This window comes from Triturus cristatus, chromosome 6 (assembly GCF_964204655.1).
Source record: "Triturus cristatus chromosome 6, aTriCri1.1, whole genome shotgun sequence".
Classification (NCBI taxonomy): Eukaryota; Metazoa; Chordata; class Amphibia; order Caudata; family Salamandridae; genus Triturus; species Triturus cristatus.
Window position 1 is genome coordinate 329,402,246 of NC_140589.1, and position 15,338 is coordinate 329,417,583.

The following is a 15,338-nucleotide window of genomic DNA, read 5'->3' on the forward strand; positions in this document are numbered from 1 at the left end:
GTTGTCCTCTTTCTAGCATTTGCATGCCCCGCCCCTTCCTGTCCTCTGCTTCTAGCCGGCTGGCCGGAAAGCCTGGCAGCCGGGGGATGCTGGGAATCAGGCCAGGATGCCCTGGACAGCTCCCCGACAGGAAGTGGCCGGCGCCTCGCCCTCGCCTACCCGGGACACTGCTCCCCTGTAGCCAAAGGCCTATAGATAAGGCTTGGCCGTTCGTGGCCGTTCGGGGACGGGCGGGGCGGGCAAAGAAGGAAAAGTACTCTGTATTTTCCTTCATTGCTCAGAGAAGCCAAGGGCAGTGTCCACTTCTCTCCCTCCCTCCCTCCCTCCCTCCCTCCCTCCCTCCCTCCCTCCCCCTCTCTCTCTCTCTCTCTCTCTCTCTCTCTCTCTCCCTCCCTCCCTCTCTTTCCTCATCTCTTTCCGTCTCTACCTCGATCCTACTGACTTGCTGTAAAACTTCCTCAATTCGTTCCCCAGTGAAATGGATCCAAAAACGAAGGAAACTCCGATGCTGGAAAAGCAGTCTCCTTCTGACATTTTTCTCTTCCAAAGTGCAGCGTCTGGATGGAGAAGGAAATAGAAATAAAAAAAAGTTCCAGAAAACGTGAAAAATATATAAATAAATAAATAAAGCGCGTTTGCGGCACATCAATGACATAAATACATAAATAAAGCAAGACGCGGTGACCAGGGTGGTTTTATTCGCGCGCAAACACAGTAGCGCCACTTTACAGGGTTTCGTAGTGAAGCGCTACTTTCGTTTTCTCATCTATCTTTCAACAGCATTGTTTTCCCCGGGTGGGGAAGTGCACCATTCCTGGAGGTACTGCAATACCAGGTTGATGCGTGGAGTGGACAGAGCAAGCTCCTATTCCATCTCCCTGTTCCAAAAATCAATTTAATATATGGTCCCCAGATAGAGGACGTATCAGATATTAAACTGATAAGAACAGATACTACACTTGATCTTAGCCAAAAGGCCGAGAAGCGATAACCAGAATGGTGCCAGAATTCGCACCTCCCGGAGCAATCTCCCTGGCTGACCCGGACCGGGGTCTTCCCTCGCACCGTCGCTTGAGGCCCTTTCGCCTCTTTTTCTGACTCCTAGTGGGAGCTCAGCATGTGCCCATAGAAAGGAGGTCCTGGCCTCGGGCCTTCTCCCGGCTCCCAGAGTCCTCCACGGCTCTCGCCTCGTTAGGCGTCACTTAGCATACCCACGTTGTCCTCTTTCTAGCATTTGCATGCCCCGCCCCTTCCTGTCCTCTGCTTCTAGCCGGCTGGCCGGAAAGCCTGGCAGCCGGGGGATGCTGGGAATCAGGCCAGGATGCCCTGGACAGCTCCCCGACAGGAAGTGGCCGGCGCCTCGCCCTCGCCTACCCGGGACACTGCTCCCCTGTAGCCAAAGGCCTATAGATAAGGCTTGGCCGTTCGTGGCCGTTCGGGGACGGGCGGGGCGGGCAAAGAAGGAAAAGGACTCTGTATTTTCCTTCATTGCTCAGAGAAGCCAAGGGCAGTGTCCACTTCTCTGCCTCCCTCCCTCCCTCCCTCCCTCCCTCCCTCTCTCTCTCTCTCTCTCTCTCTCCCTCCCTCCCTCTCTTTCCTCATCTCTTTCCGTCTCTACCTCGATCCTACTGACTTGCTGTAAAACTTCCTCAATTCGTTCCCCAGTGAAATGGATCCAAAAACGAAGGAAACTCCGATGCTGGAAAAGCAGTCTCCTTCTGACATTTTTCTCTTCCAAAGTGCAGCGTCTGGATGGAGAAGGAAATAGAAATAAAAAAAAGTTCCAGAAAACGTGAAAAATATATAAATAAATAAATAAAGCGCGTTTGCGGCACATCAATGACATAAATACATAAATAAAGCAAGACGCGGTGACCAGGGTGGTTTTATTCGCGCGCAAACACAGTAGCGCCACTTTACAGGGTTTCGTAGTGAAGCGCTACTTTCGTTTTCTCATCTATCTTTCAACAGCATTGTTTTCCCCGGGTGGGGAAGTGCACCATTCCTGGAGGTACTGCAATACCAGGTTGATGCGTGGAGTGGACAGAGCAAGCTCCTATTCCATCTCCCTGTTCCAAAAATCAATTTAATATATGGTCCCCAGATAGAGGACGTATCAGATATTAAACTGATAAGAACAGATACTACACTTGATCTTAGCCAAAAGGCCGAGAAGCGATAACCAGAATGGTGCCAGAATTCGCACCTCCCGGAGCAATCTCCCTGGCTGACCCGGACCGGGGTCTTCCCTCGCACCGTCGCTTGAGGCCCTTTCGCCTCTTTTTCTGACTCCTAGTGGGAGCTCAGCATGTGCCCATAGAAAGGAGGTCCTGGCCTCGGGCCTTCTCCCGGCTCCCAGAGTCCTCCACGGCTCTCGCCTCGTTAGGCGTCACTTAGCATACCCACGTTGTCCTCTTTCTAGCATTTGCATGCCCCGCCCCTTCCTGTCCTCTGCTTCTAGCCGGCTGGCCGGAAAGCCTGGCAGCCGGGGGATGCTGGGAATCAGGCCAGGATGCCCTGGACAGCTCCCCGACAGGAAGTGGCCGGCGCCTCGCCCTCGCCTACCCGGGACACTGCTCCCCTGTAGCCAAAGGCCTATAGATAAGGCTTGGCCGTTCGTGGCCGTTCGGGGACGGGCGGGGCGGGCAAAGAAGGAAAAGGACTCTGTATTTTCCTTCATTGCTCAGAGAAGCCAAGGGCAGTGTCCACTTCTCTGCCTCCCTCCCTCCCTCCCTCCCTCCCTCCCTCCCTCTCTCTCTCCCTCCCTCCCTCTCTTTCCTCATCTCTTTCCGTCTCTACCTCGATCCTACTGACTTGCTGTAAAAGTTCCTCAATTCGTTCCCCAGTGAAATGGATCCAAAAACGAAGGAAACTCCGATGCTGGAAAAGCAGTCTCCTTCTGACATTTTTCTCTTCCAAAGTGCAGCGTCTGGATGGAGAAGGAAATAGAAATAAAAAAAAGTTCCAGAAAACGTGAAAAATATATAAATAAATAAATAAAGCGCGTTTGCGGCACATCAATGACATAAATACATAAATAAAGCAAGACGCGGTGACCAGGGTGGTTTTATTCGCGCGCAAACACAGTAGCGCCACTTTACAGGGTTTCGTAGTGAAGCGCTACTTTCGTTTTCTCATCTATCTTTCAACAGCATTGTTTTCCCCGGGTGGGGAAGTGCACCATTCCTGGAGGTACTGCAATACCAGGTTGATGCGTGGAGTGGACAGAGCAAGCTCCTATTCCATCTCCCTGTTCCAAAAATCAATTTAATATATGGTCCCCAGATAGAGGACGTATCAGATATTAAACTGATAAGAACAGATACTACACTTGATCTTAGCCAAAAGGCCGAGAAGCGATAACCAGAATGGTGCCAGAATTCGCACCTCCCGGAGCAATCTCCCTGGCTGACCCGGACCGGGGTCTTCCCTCGCACCGTCGCTTGAGGCCCTTTCGCCTCTTTTTCTGACTCCTAGTGGGAGCTCAGCATGTGCCCATAGAAAGGAGGTCCTGGCCTCGGGCCTTCTCCCGGCTCCCAGAGTCCTCCACGGCTCTCGCCTCGTTAGGCGTCACTTAGCATACCCACGTTGTCCTCTTTCTAGCATTTGCATGCCCCGCCCCTTCCTGTCCTCTGCTTCTAGCCGGCTGGCCGGAAAGCCTGGCAGCCGGGGGATGCTGGGAATCAGGCCAGGATGCCCTGGACAGCTCCCCGACAGGAAGTGGCCGGCGCCTCGCCCTCGCCTACCCGGGACACTGCTCCCCTGTAGCCAAAGGCCTATAGATAAGGCTTGGCCGTTCGTGGCCGTTCGGGGACGGGCGGGGCGGGCAAAGAAGGAAAAGGACTCTGTATTTTCCTTCATTGCTCAGAGAAGCCAAGGGCAGTGTCCACTTCTCTGCCTCCCTCCCTCCCTCCCTCCCTCCCTCCCTCCCTCCTCTCTCTCTCTCTCTCTCTCTCTCTCTCTCTCTCTCTCTCTCCCTCCCTCCCTCTCTTTCCTCATCTCTTTCCGTCTCTACCTCGATCCTACTGACTTGCTGTAAAAGTTCCTCAATTCGTTCCCCAGTGAAATGGATCCAAAAACGAAGGAAACTCCGATGCTGGAAAAGCAGTCTCCTTCTGACATTTTTCTCTTCCAAAGTGCAGCGTCTGGATGGAGAAGGAAATAGAAATAAAAAAAAGTTCCAGAAAACGTGAAAAATATATAAATAAATAAATAAAGCGCGTTTGCGGCACATCAATGACATAAATACATAAATAAAGCAAGACGCGGTGACCAGGGTGGTTTTATTCGCGCGCAAACACAGTAGCGCCACTTTACAGGGTTTCGTAGTGAAGCGCTACTTTCGTTTTCTCATCTATCTTTCAACAGCATTGTTTTCCCCGGGTGGGGAAGTGCACCATTCCTGGAGGTACTGCAATACCAGGTTGATGCGTGGAGTGGACAGAGCAAGCTCCTATTCCATCTCCCTGTTCCAAAAATCAATTTAATATATGGTCCCCAGATAGAGGACGTATCAGATATTAAACTGATAAGAACAGATACTACACTTGATCTTAGCCAAAAGGCCGAGAAGCGATAACCAGAATGGTGCCAGAATTCGCACCTCCCGGAGCAATCTCCCTGGCTGACCCGGACCGGGGTCTTCCCTCGCACCGTCGCTTGAGGCCCTTTCGCCTCTTTTTCTGACTCCTAGTGGGAGCTCAGCATGTGCCCATAGAAAGGAGGTCCTGGCCTCGGGCCTTCTCCCGGCTCCCAGAGTCCTCCACGGCTCTCGCCTCGTTAGGCGTCACTTAGCATACCCACGTTGTCCTCTTTCTAGCATTTGCATGCCCCGCCCCTTCCTGTCCTCTGCTTCTAGCCGGCTGGCCGGAAAGCCTGGCAGCCGGGGGATGCTGGGAATCAGGCCAGGATGCCCTGGACAGCTCCCCGACAGGAAGTGGCCGGCGCCTCGCCCTCGCCTACCCGGGACACTGCTCCCCTGTAGCCAAAGGCCTATAGATAAGGCTTGGCCGTTCGTGGCCGTTCGGGGACGGGCGGGGCGGGCAAAGAAGGAAAAGTACTCTGTATTTTCCTTCATTGCTCAGAGAAGCCAAGGGCAGTGTCCACTTCTCTCCCTCCCTCCCTCCCTCCCTCCCTCCCTCCCTCCCTCCCTCCCTCCCCCTCTCTCTCTCTCTCTCTCTCTCTCTCTCTCTCTCCCTCCCTCCCTCTCTTTCCTCATCTCTTTCCGTCTCTACCTCGATCCTACTGACTTGCTGTAAAACTTCCTCAATTCGTTCCCCAGTGAAATGGATCCAAAAACGAAGGAAACTCCGATGCTGGAAAAGCAGTCTCCTTCTGACATTTTTCTCTTCCAAAGTGCAGCGTCTGGATGGAGAAGGAAATAGAAATAAAAAAAAGTTCCAGAAAACGTGAAAAATATATAAATAAATAAATAAAGCGCGTTTGCGGCACATCAATGACATAAATACATAAATAAAGCAAGACGCGGTGACCAGGGTGGTTTTATTCGCGCGCAAACACAGTAGCGCCACTTTACAGGGTTTCGTAGTGAAGCGCTACTTTCGTTTTCTCATCTATCTTTCAACAGCATTGTTTTCCCCGGGTGGGGAAGTGCACCATTCCTGGAGGTACTGCAATACCAGGTTGATGCGTGGAGTGGACAGAGCAAGCTCCTATTCCATCTCCCTGTTCCAAAAATCAATTTAATATATGGTCCCCAGATAGAGGACGTATCAGATATTAAACTGATAAGAACAGATACTACACTTGATCTTAGCCAAAAGGCCGAGAAGCGATAACCAGAATGGTGCCAGAATTCGCACCTCCCGGAGCAATCTCCCTGGCTGACCCGGACCGGGGTCTTCCCTCGCACCGTCGCTTGAGGCCCTTTCGCCTCTTTTTCTGACTCCTAGTGGGAGCTCAGCATGTGCCCATAGAAAGGAGGTCCTGGCCTCGGGCCTTCTCCCGGCTCCCAGAGTCCTCCACGGCTCTCGCCTCGTTAGGCGTCACTTAGCATACCCACGTTGTCCTCTTTCTAGCATTTGCATGCCCCGCCCCTTCCTGTCCTCTGCTTCTAGCCGGCTGGCCGGAAAGCCTGGCAGCCGGGGGATGCTGGGAATCAGGCCAGGATGCCCTGGACAGCTCCCCGACAGGAAGTGGCCGGCGCCTCGCCCTCGCCTACCCGGGACACTGCTCCCCTGTAGCCAAAGGCCTATAGATAAGGCTTGGCCGTTCGTGGCCGTTCGGGGACGGGCGGGGCGGGCAAAGAAGGAAAAGGACTCTGTATTTTCCTTCATTGCTCAGAGAAGCCAAGGGCAGTGTCCACTTCTCTGCCTCCCTCCCTCCCTCCCTCCCTCCCTCCCTCCCTCCCTCTCTCTCTCCCTCCGTCCCTCTCTTTCCTCATCTCTTTCCGTCTCTACCTCGATCCTACTGACTTGCTGTAAAAGTTCCTCAATTCGTTCCCCAGTGAAATGGATCCAAAAACGAAGGAAACTCCGATGCTGGAAAAGCAGTCTCCTTCTGACATTTTTCTCTTCCAAAGTGCAGCGTCTGGATGGAGAAGGAAATAGAAATAAAAAAAAGTTCCAGAAAACGTGAAAAATATATAAATAAATAAATAAAGCGCGTTTGCGGCACATCAATGACATAAATACATAAATAAAGCAAGACGCGGTGACCAGGGTGGTTTTATTCGCGCGCAAACACAGTAGCGCCACTTTACAGGGTTTCGTAGTGAAGCGCTACTTTCGTTTTCTCATCTATCTTTCAACAGCATTGTTTTCCCCGGGTGGGGAAGTGCACCATTCCTGGAGGTACTGCAATACCAGGTTGATGCGTGGAGTGGACAGAGCAAGCTCCTATTCCATCTCCCTGTTCCAAAAATCAATTTAATATATGGTCCCCAGATAGAGGACGTATCAGATATTAAACTGATAAGAACAGATACTACACTTGATCTTAGCCAAAAGGCCGAGAAGCGATAACCAGAATGGTGCCAGAATTCGCACCTCCCGGAGCAATCTCCCTGGCTGACCCGGACCGGGGTCTTCCCTCGCACCGTCGCTTGAGGCCCTTTCGCCTCTTTTTCTGACTCCTAGTGGGAGCTCAGCATGTGCCCATAGAAAGGAGGTCCTGGCCTCGGGCCTTCTCCCGGCTCCCAGAGTCCTCCACGGCTCTCGCCTCGTTAGGCGTCACTTAGCATACCCACGTTGTCCTCTTTCTAGCATTTGCATGCCCCGCCCCTTCCTGTCCTCTGCTTCTAGCCGGCTGGCCGGAAAGCCTGGCAGCCGGGGGATGCTGGGAATCAGGCCAGGATGCCCTGGACAGCTCCCCGACAGGAAGTGGCCGGCGCCTCGCCCTCGCCTACCCGGGACACTGCTCCCCTGTAGCCAAAGGCCTATAGATAAGGCTTGGCCGTTCGTGGCCGTTCGGGGACGGGCGGGGCGGGCAAAGAAGGAAAAGGACTCTGTATTTTCCTTCATTGCTCAGAGAAGCCAAGGGCAGTGTCCACTTCTCTGCCTCCCTCCCTCCCTCCCTCCCTCCCTCCCTCCCTCCCTCTCTCTCTCCCTCCGTCCCTCTCTTTCCTCATCTCTTTCCGTCTCTACCTCGATCCTACTGACTTGCTGTAAAAGTTCCTCAATTCGTTCCCCAGTGAAATGGATCCAAAAACGAAGGAAACTCCGATGCTGGAAAAGCAGTCTCCTTCTGACATTTTTCTCTTCCAAAGTGCAGCGTCTGGATGGAGAAGGAAATAGAAATAAAAAAAAGTTCCAGAAAACGTGAAAAATATATAAATAAATAAATAAAGCGCGTTTGCGGCACATCAATGACATAAATACATAAATAAAGCAAGACGCGGTGACCAGGGTGGTTTTATTCGCGCGCAAACACAGTAGCGCCACTTTACAGGGTTTCGTAGTGAAGCGCTACTTTCGTTTTCTCATCTATCTTTCAACAGCATTGTTTTCCCCGGGTGGGGAAGTGCACCATTCCTGGAGGTACTGCAATACCAGGTTGATGCGTGGAGTGGACAGAGCAAGCTCCTATTCCATCTCCCTGTTCCAAAAATCAATTTAATATATGGTCCCCAGATAGAGGACGTATCAGATATTAAACTGATAAGAACAGATACTACACTTGATCTTAGCCAAAAGGCCGAGAAGCGATAACCAGAATGGTGCCAGAATTCGCACCTCCCGGAGCAATCTCCCTGGCTGACCCGGACCGGGGTCTTCCCTCGCACCGTCGCTTGAGGCCCTTTCGCCTCTTTTTCTGACTCCTAGTGGGAGCTCAGCATGTGCCCATAGAAAGGAGGTCCTGGCCTCGGGCCTTCTCCCGGCTCCCAGAGTCCTCCACGGCTCTCGCCTCGTTAGGCGTCACTTAGCATACCCACGTTGTCCTCTTTCTAGCATTTGCATGCCCCGCCCCTTCCTGTCCTCTGCTTCTAGCCGGCTGGCCGGAAAGCCTGGCAGCCGGGGGATGCTGGGAATCAGGCCAGGATGCCCTGGACAGCTCCCCGACAGGAAGTGGCCGGCGCCTCGCCCTCGCCTACCCGGGACACTGCTCCCCTGTAGCCAAAGGCCTATAGATAAGGCTTGGCCGTTCGTGGCCGTTCGGGGACGGGCGGGGCGGGCAAAGAAGGAAAAGGACTCTGTATTTTCCTTCATTGCTCAGAGAAGCCAAGGGCAGTGTCCACTTCTCTGCCTCCCTCCCTCCCTCCCTCCCTCCCTCCCTCTCTCTCTCCCTCCCTCCCTCTCTTTCCTCATCTCTTTCCGTCTCTACCTCGATCCTACTGACTTGCTGTAAAAGTTCCTCAATTCGTTCCCCAGTGAAATGGATCCAAAAACGAAGGAAACTCCGATGCTGGAAAAGCAGTCTCCTTCTGACATTTTTCTCTTCCAAAGTGCAGCGTCTGGATGGAGAAGGAAATAGAAATAAAAAAAAGTTCCAGAAAACGTGAAAAATATATAAATAAATAAATAAAGCGCGTTTGCGGCACATCAATGACATAAATACATAAATAAAGCAAGACGCGGTGACCAGGGTGGTTTTATTCGCGCGCAAACACAGTAGCGCCACTTTACAGGGTTTCGTAGTGAAGCGCTACTTTCGTTTTCTCATCTATCTTTCAACAGCATTGTTTTCCCCGGGTGGGGAAGTGCACCATTCCTGGAGGTACTGCAATACCAGGTTGATGCGTGGAGTGGACAGAGCAAGCTCCTATTCCATCTCCCTGTTCCAAAAATCAATTTAATATATGGTCCCCAGATAGAGGACGTATCAGATATTAAACTGATAAGAACAGATACTACACTTGATCTTAGCCAAAAGGCCGAGAAGCGATAACCAGAATGGTGCCAGAATTCGCACCTCCCGGAGCAATCTCCCTGGCTGACCCGGACCGGGGTCTTCCCTCGCACCGTCGCTTGAGGCCCTTTCGCCTCTTTTTCTGACTCCTAGTGGGAGCTCAGCATGTGCCCATAGAAAGGAGGTCCTGGCCTCGGGCCTTCTCCCGGCTCCCAGAGTCCTCCACGGCTCTCGCCTCGTTAGGCGTCACTTAGCATACCCACGTTGTCCTCTTTCTAGCATTTGCATGCCCCGCCCCTTCCTGTCCTCTGCTTCTAGCCGGCTGGCCGGAAAGCCTGGCAGCCGGGGGATGCTGGGAATCAGGCCAGGATGCCCTGGACAGCTCCCCGACAGGAAGTGGCCGGCGCCTCGCCCTCGCCTACCCGGGACACTGCTCCCCTGTAGCCAAAGGCCTATAGATAAGGCTTGGCCGTTCGTGGCCGTTCGGGGACGGGCGGGGCGGGCAAAGAAGGAAAAGGACTCTGTATTTTCCTTCATTGCTCAGAGAAGCCAAGGGCAGTGTCCACTTCTCTGCCTCCCTCCCTCCCTCCCTCCCTCCCTCCCTCCCTCCCTCTCTCTCTCCCTCCGTCCCTCTCTTTCCTCATCTCTTTCCGTCTCTACCTCGATCCTACTGACTTGCTGTAAAAGTTCCTCAATTCGTTCCCCAGTGAAATGGATCCAAAAACGAAGGAAACTCCGATGCTGGAAAAGCAGTCTCCTTCTGACATTTTTCTCTTCCAAAGTGCAGCGTCTGGATGGAGAAGGAAATAGAAATAAAAAAAAGTTCCAGAAAACGTGAAAAATATATAAATAAATAAATAAAGCGCGTTTGCGGCACATCAATGACATAAATACATAAATAAAGCAAGACGCGGTGACCAGGGTGGTTTTATTCGCGCGCAAACACAGTAGCGCCACTTTACAGGGTTTCGTAGTGAAGCGCTACTTTCGTTTTCTCATCTATCTTTCAACAGCATTGTTTTCCCCGGGTGGGGAAGTGCACCATTCCTGGAGGTACTGCAATACCAGGTTGATGCGTGGAGTGGACAGAGCAAGCTCCTATTCCATCTCCCTGTTCCAAAAATCAATTTAATATATGGTCCCCAGATAGAGGACGTATCAGATATTAAACTGATAAGAACAGATACTACACTTGATCTTAGCCAAAAGGCCGAGAAGCGATAACCAGAATGGTGCCAGAATTCGCACCTCCCGGAGCAATCTCCCTGGCTGACCCGGACCGGGGTCTTCCCTCGCACCGTCGCTTGAGGCCCTTTCGCCTCTTTTTCTGACTCCTAGTGGGAGCTCAGCATGTGCCCATAGAAAGGAGGTCCTGGCCTCGGGCCTTCTCCCGGCTCCCAGAGTCCTCCACGGCTCTCGCCTCGTTAGGCGTCACTTAGCATACCCACGTTGTCCTCTTTCTAGCATTTGCATGCCCCGCCCCTTCCTGTCCTCTGCTTCTAGCCGGCTGGCCGGAAAGCCTGGCAGCCGGGGGATGCTGGGAATCAGGCCAGGATGCCCTGGACAGCTCCCCGACAGGAAGTGGCCGGCGCCTCGCCCTCGCCTACCCGGGACACTGCTCCCCTGTAGCCAAAGGCCTATAGATAAGGCTTGGCCGTTCGTGGCCGTTCGGGGACGGGCGGGGCGGGCAAAGAAGGAAAAGGACTCTGTATTTTCCTTCATTGCTCAGAGAAGCCAAGGGCAGTGTCCACTTCTCTCCCTCCCTCCCTCCCTCCCTCCCTCCCTCCCTCCCTCTCTCTCTCTCTCTCTCTCTCTCTCTCTCCCTCCCTCCCTCTCTTTCCTCATCTCTTTCCGTCTCTACCTCGATCCTACTGACTTGCTGTAAAACTTCCTCAATTCGTTCCCCAGTGAAATGGATCCAAAAACGAAGGAAACTCCGATGCTGGAAAAGCAGTCTCCTTCTGACATTTTTCTCTTCCAAAGTGCAGCGTCTGGATGGAGAAGGAAATAGAAATAAAAAAAAGTTCCAGAAAACGTGAAAAATATATAAATAAATAAATAAAGCGCGTTTGCGGCACATCAATGACATAAATACATAAATAAAGCAAGACGCGGTGACCAGGGTGGTTTTATTCGCGCGCAAACACAGTAGCGCCACTTTACAGGGTTTCGTAGTGAAGCGCTACTTTCGTTTTCTCATCTATCTTTCAACAGCATTGTTTTCCCCGGGTGGGGAAGTGCACCATTCCTGGAGGTACTGCAATACCAGGTTGATGCGTGGAGTGGACAGAGCAAGCTCCTATTCCATCTCCCTGTTCCAAAAATCAATTTAATATATGGTCCCCAGATAGAGGACGTATCAAGATATTAAACTGATAAGAACAGATACTACACTTGATCTTAGCCAAAAGGCCGAGAAGCGATAACCAGAATGGTGCCAGAATTCGCACCTCCCGGAGCAATCTCCCTGGCTGACCCGGACCGGGGTCTTCCCTCGCACCGTCGCTTGAGGCCCTTTCGCCTCTTTTTCTGACTCCTAGTGGGAGCTCAGCATGTGCCCATAGAAAGGAGGTCCTGGCCTCGGGCCTTCTCCCGGCTCCCAGAGTCCTCCACGGCTCTCGCCTCGTTAGGCGTCACTTAGCATACCCACGTTGTCCTCTTTCTAGCATTTGCATGCCCCGCCCCTTCCTGTCCTCTGCTTCTAGCCGGCTGGCCGGAAAGCCTGGCAGCCGGGGGATGCTGGGAATCAGGCCAGGATGCCCTGGACAGCTCCCCGACAGGAAGTGGCCGGCGCCTCGCCCTCGCCTACCCGGGACACTGCTCCCCTGTAGCCAAAGGCCTATAGATAAGGCTTGGCCGTTCGTGGCCGTTCGGGGACGGGCGGGGCGGGCAAAGAAGGAAAAGGACTCTGTATTTTCCTTCATTGCTCAGAGAAGCCAAGGGCAGTGTCCACTTCTCTGCCTCCCTCCCTCCCTCCCTCCCTCCCTCCCTCCCTCTCTCTCTCCCTCCCTCCCTCTCTTTCCTCATCTCTTTCCGTCTCTACCTCGATCCTACTGACTTGCTGTAAAAGTTCCTCAATTCGTTCCCCAGTGAAATGGATCCAAAAACGAAGGAAACTCCGATGCTGGAAAAGCAGTCTCCTTCTGACATTTTTCTCTTCCAAAGTGCAGCGTCTGGATGGAGAAGGAAATAGAAATAAAAAAAAGTTCCAGAAAACGTGAAAAATATATAAATAAATAAATAAAGCGCGTTTGCGGCACATCAATGACATAAATACATAAATAAAGCAAGACGCGGTGACCAGGGTGGTTTTATTCGCGCGCAAACACAGTAGCGCCACTTTACAGGGTTTCGTAGTGAAGCGCTACTTTCGTTTTCTCATCTATCTTTCAACAGCATTGTTTTCCCCGGGTGGGGAAGTGCACCATTCCTGGAGGTACTGCAATACCAGGTTGATGCGTGGAGTGGACAGAGCAAGCTCCTATTCCATCTCCCTGTTCCAAAAATCAATTTAATATATGGTCCCCAGATAGAGGACGTATCAGATATTAAACTGATAAGAACAGATACTACACTTGATCTTAGCCAAAAGGCCGAGAAGCGATAACCAGAATGGTGCCAGAATTCGCACCTCCCGGAGCAATCTCCCTGGCTGACCCGGACCGGGGTCTTCCCTCGCACCGTCGCTTGAGGCCCTTTCGCCTCTTTTTCTGACTCCTAGTGGGAGCTCAGCATGTGCCCATAGAAAGGAGGTCCTGGCCTCGGGCCTTCTCCCGGCTCCCAGAGTCCTCCACGGCTCTCGCCTCGTTAGGCGTCACTTAGCATACCCACGTTGTCCTCTTTCTAGCATTTGCATGCCCCGCCCCTTCCTGTCCTCTGCTTCTAGCCGGCTGGCCGGAAAGCCTGGCAGCCGGGGGATGCTGGGAATCAGGCCAGGATGCCCTGGACAGCTCCCCGACAGGAAGTGGCCGGCGCCTCGCCCTCGCCTACCCGGGACACTGCTCCCCTGTAGCCAAAGGCCTATAGATAAGGCTTGGCCGTTCGTGGCCGTTCGGGGACGGGCGGGGCGGGCAAAGAAGGAAAAGGACTCTGTATTTTCCTTCATTGCTCAGAGAAGCCAAGGGCAGTGTCCACTTCTCTGCCTCCCTCCCTCCCTCCCTCCCTCCCTCCCTCCCTCTCTCTCTCCCTCCCTCCCTCTCTTTCCTCATCTCTTTCCGTCTCTACCTCGATCCTACTGACTTGCTGTAAAAGTTCCTCAATTCGTTCCCCAGTGAAATGGATCCAAAAACGAAGGAAACTCCGATGCTGGAAAAGCAGTCTCCTTCTGACATTTTTCTCTTCCAAAGTGCAGCGTCTGGATGGAGAAGGAAATAGAAATAAAAAAAAGTTCCAGAAAACGTGAAAAATATATAAATAAATAAATAAAGCGCGTTTGCGGCACATCAATGACATAAATACATAAATAAAGCAAGACGCGGTGACCAGGGTGGTTTTATTCGCGCGCAAACACAGTAGCGCCACTTTACAGGGTTTCGTAGTGAAGCGCTACTTTCGTTTTCTCATCTATCTTTCAACAGCATTGTTTTCCCCGGGTGGGGAAGTGCACCATTCCTGGAGGTACTGCAATACCAGGTTGATGCGTGGAGTGGACAGAGCAAGCTCCTATTCCATCTCCCTGTTCCAAAAATCAATTTAATATATGGTCCCCAGATAGAGGACGTATCAGATATTAAACTGATAAGAACAGATACTACACTTGATCTTAGCCAAAAGGCCGAGAAGCGATAACCAGAATGGTGCCAGAATTCGCACCTCCCGGAGCAATCTCCCTGGCTGACCCGGACCGGGGTCTTCCCTCGCACCGTCGCTTGAGGCCCTTTCGCCTCTTTTTCTGACTCCTAGTGGGAGCTCAGCATGTGCCCATAGAAAGGAGGTCCTGGCCTCGGGCCTTCTCCCGGCTCCCAGAGTCCTCCACGGCTCTCGCCTCGTTAGGCGTCACTTAGCATACCCACGTTGTCCTCTTTCTAGCATTTGCATGCCCCGCCCCTTCCTGTCCTCTGCTTCTAGCCGGCTGGCCGGAAAGCCTGGCAGCCGGGGGATGCTGGGAATCAGGCCAGGATGCCCTGGACAGCTCCCCGACAGGAAGTGGCCGGCGCCTCGCCCTCGCCTACCCGGGACACTGCTCCCCTGTAGCCAAAGGCCTATAGATAAGGCTTGGCCGTTCGTGGCCGTTCGGGGACGGGCGGGGCGGGCAAAGAAGGAAAAGTACTCTGTATTTTCCTTCATTGCTCAGAGAAGCCAAGGGCAGTGTCCACTTCTCTGCCTCCCTCCCTCCCTCCCTCCCTCCCTCCCTCCCTCCCTCTCTCTCTCCCTCCGTCCCTCTCTTTCCTCATCTCTTTCCGTCTCTACCTCGATCCTACTGACTTGCTGTAAAAGTTCCTCAATTCGTTCCCCAGTGAAATGGATCCAAAAACGAAGGAAACTCCGATGCTGGAAAAGCAGTCTCCTTCTGACATTTTTCTCTTCCAAAGTGCAGCGTCTGGATGGAGAAGGAAATAGAAATAAAAAAAAGTTCCAGAAAACGTGAAAAATATATAAATAAATAAATAAAGCGCGTTTGCGGCACATCAATGACATAAATACATAAATAAAGCAAGACGCGGTGACCAGGGTGGTTTTATTCGCGCGCAAACACAGTAGCGCCACTTTACAGGGTTTCGTAGTGAAGCGCTACTTTCGTTTTCTCATCTATCTTTCAACAGCATTGTTTTCCCCGGGTGGGGAAGTGCACCATTCCTGGAGGTACTGCAATACCAGGTTGATGCGTGGAGTGGACAGAGCAAGCTCCTATTCCATCTCCCTGTTCCAAAAATCAATTTAATATATGGTCCCCAGATAGAGGACGTATCAGATATTAAACTGATAAGAACAGATACTACACTTGATCTTAGCCAAAAGGCCGAGAAGCGATAACCAGAATGGTGCCAGAATTCGCACCTCCCGGAGCAATCTCCCTGGCTGACCCGGACCGG

General features: G+C 52.4%; 13 non-coding genes across 13 annotated transcripts; all 13 read right to left on the minus strand.

The window, feature by feature from the left end:
* Positions 1-798: 798 nt before the first annotated feature.
* On the minus strand, positions 799-989 carry LOC146816908 (U2 spliceosomal RNA). Its single transcript, XR_014964586.1, has one exon. It is a non-coding gene; the product is annotated as a U2 spliceosomal RNA (small nuclear RNA).
* Positions 990-1,989: 1,000 nt separating this feature from the next.
* On the minus strand, positions 1,990-2,180 carry LOC146816909 (U2 spliceosomal RNA). Its single transcript, XR_014964587.1, has one exon. It is a non-coding gene; the product is annotated as a U2 spliceosomal RNA (small nuclear RNA).
* A 990-nt stretch (positions 2,181-3,170) lies between these two features.
* LOC146816910 (U2 spliceosomal RNA) lies at positions 3,171-3,361 on the minus strand. Its single transcript, XR_014964589.1, has one exon. It is a non-coding gene; the product is annotated as a U2 spliceosomal RNA (small nuclear RNA).
* Positions 3,362-4,386: 1,025 nt separating this feature from the next.
* On the minus strand, positions 4,387-4,577 carry LOC146816911 (U2 spliceosomal RNA). Its single transcript, XR_014964590.1, has one exon. It is a non-coding gene; the product is annotated as a U2 spliceosomal RNA (small nuclear RNA).
* A 1,028-nt stretch (positions 4,578-5,605) lies between these two features.
* Positions 5,606-5,796, minus strand: LOC146816912 (U2 spliceosomal RNA). The gene has a single exon (XR_014964591.1). It is a non-coding gene; the product is annotated as a U2 spliceosomal RNA (small nuclear RNA).
* A 994-nt stretch (positions 5,797-6,790) lies between these two features.
* LOC146816913 (U2 spliceosomal RNA) lies at positions 6,791-6,981 on the minus strand. Its single transcript, XR_014964592.1, has one exon. It is a non-coding gene; the product is annotated as a U2 spliceosomal RNA (small nuclear RNA).
* A 994-nt stretch (positions 6,982-7,975) lies between these two features.
* Positions 7,976-8,166, minus strand: LOC146816914 (U2 spliceosomal RNA). The gene has a single exon (XR_014964593.1). It is a non-coding gene; the product is annotated as a U2 spliceosomal RNA (small nuclear RNA).
* A 986-nt stretch (positions 8,167-9,152) lies between these two features.
* Positions 9,153-9,343, minus strand: LOC146816915 (U2 spliceosomal RNA). The gene has a single exon (XR_014964594.1). It is a non-coding gene; the product is annotated as a U2 spliceosomal RNA (small nuclear RNA).
* Positions 9,344-10,337: 994 nt separating this feature from the next.
* On the minus strand, positions 10,338-10,528 carry LOC146816916 (U2 spliceosomal RNA). Its single transcript, XR_014964595.1, has one exon. It is a non-coding gene; the product is annotated as a U2 spliceosomal RNA (small nuclear RNA).
* A 1,010-nt stretch (positions 10,529-11,538) lies between these two features.
* On the minus strand, positions 11,539-11,730 carry LOC146816917 (U2 spliceosomal RNA). Its single transcript, XR_014964876.1, has one exon. It is a non-coding gene; the product is annotated as a U2 spliceosomal RNA (small nuclear RNA).
* A 990-nt stretch (positions 11,731-12,720) lies between these two features.
* LOC146816918 (U2 spliceosomal RNA) lies at positions 12,721-12,911 on the minus strand. The gene has a single exon (XR_014964596.1). It is a non-coding gene; the product is annotated as a U2 spliceosomal RNA (small nuclear RNA).
* Positions 12,912-13,901: 990 nt separating this feature from the next.
* LOC146816919 (U2 spliceosomal RNA) lies at positions 13,902-14,092 on the minus strand. Its single transcript, XR_014964597.1, has one exon. It is a non-coding gene; the product is annotated as a U2 spliceosomal RNA (small nuclear RNA).
* Positions 14,093-15,086: 994 nt separating this feature from the next.
* On the minus strand, positions 15,087-15,277 carry LOC146816920 (U2 spliceosomal RNA). The gene has a single exon (XR_014964598.1). It is a non-coding gene; the product is annotated as a U2 spliceosomal RNA (small nuclear RNA).
* Between the last annotated feature and the right edge of the window lie 61 nt (positions 15,278-15,338).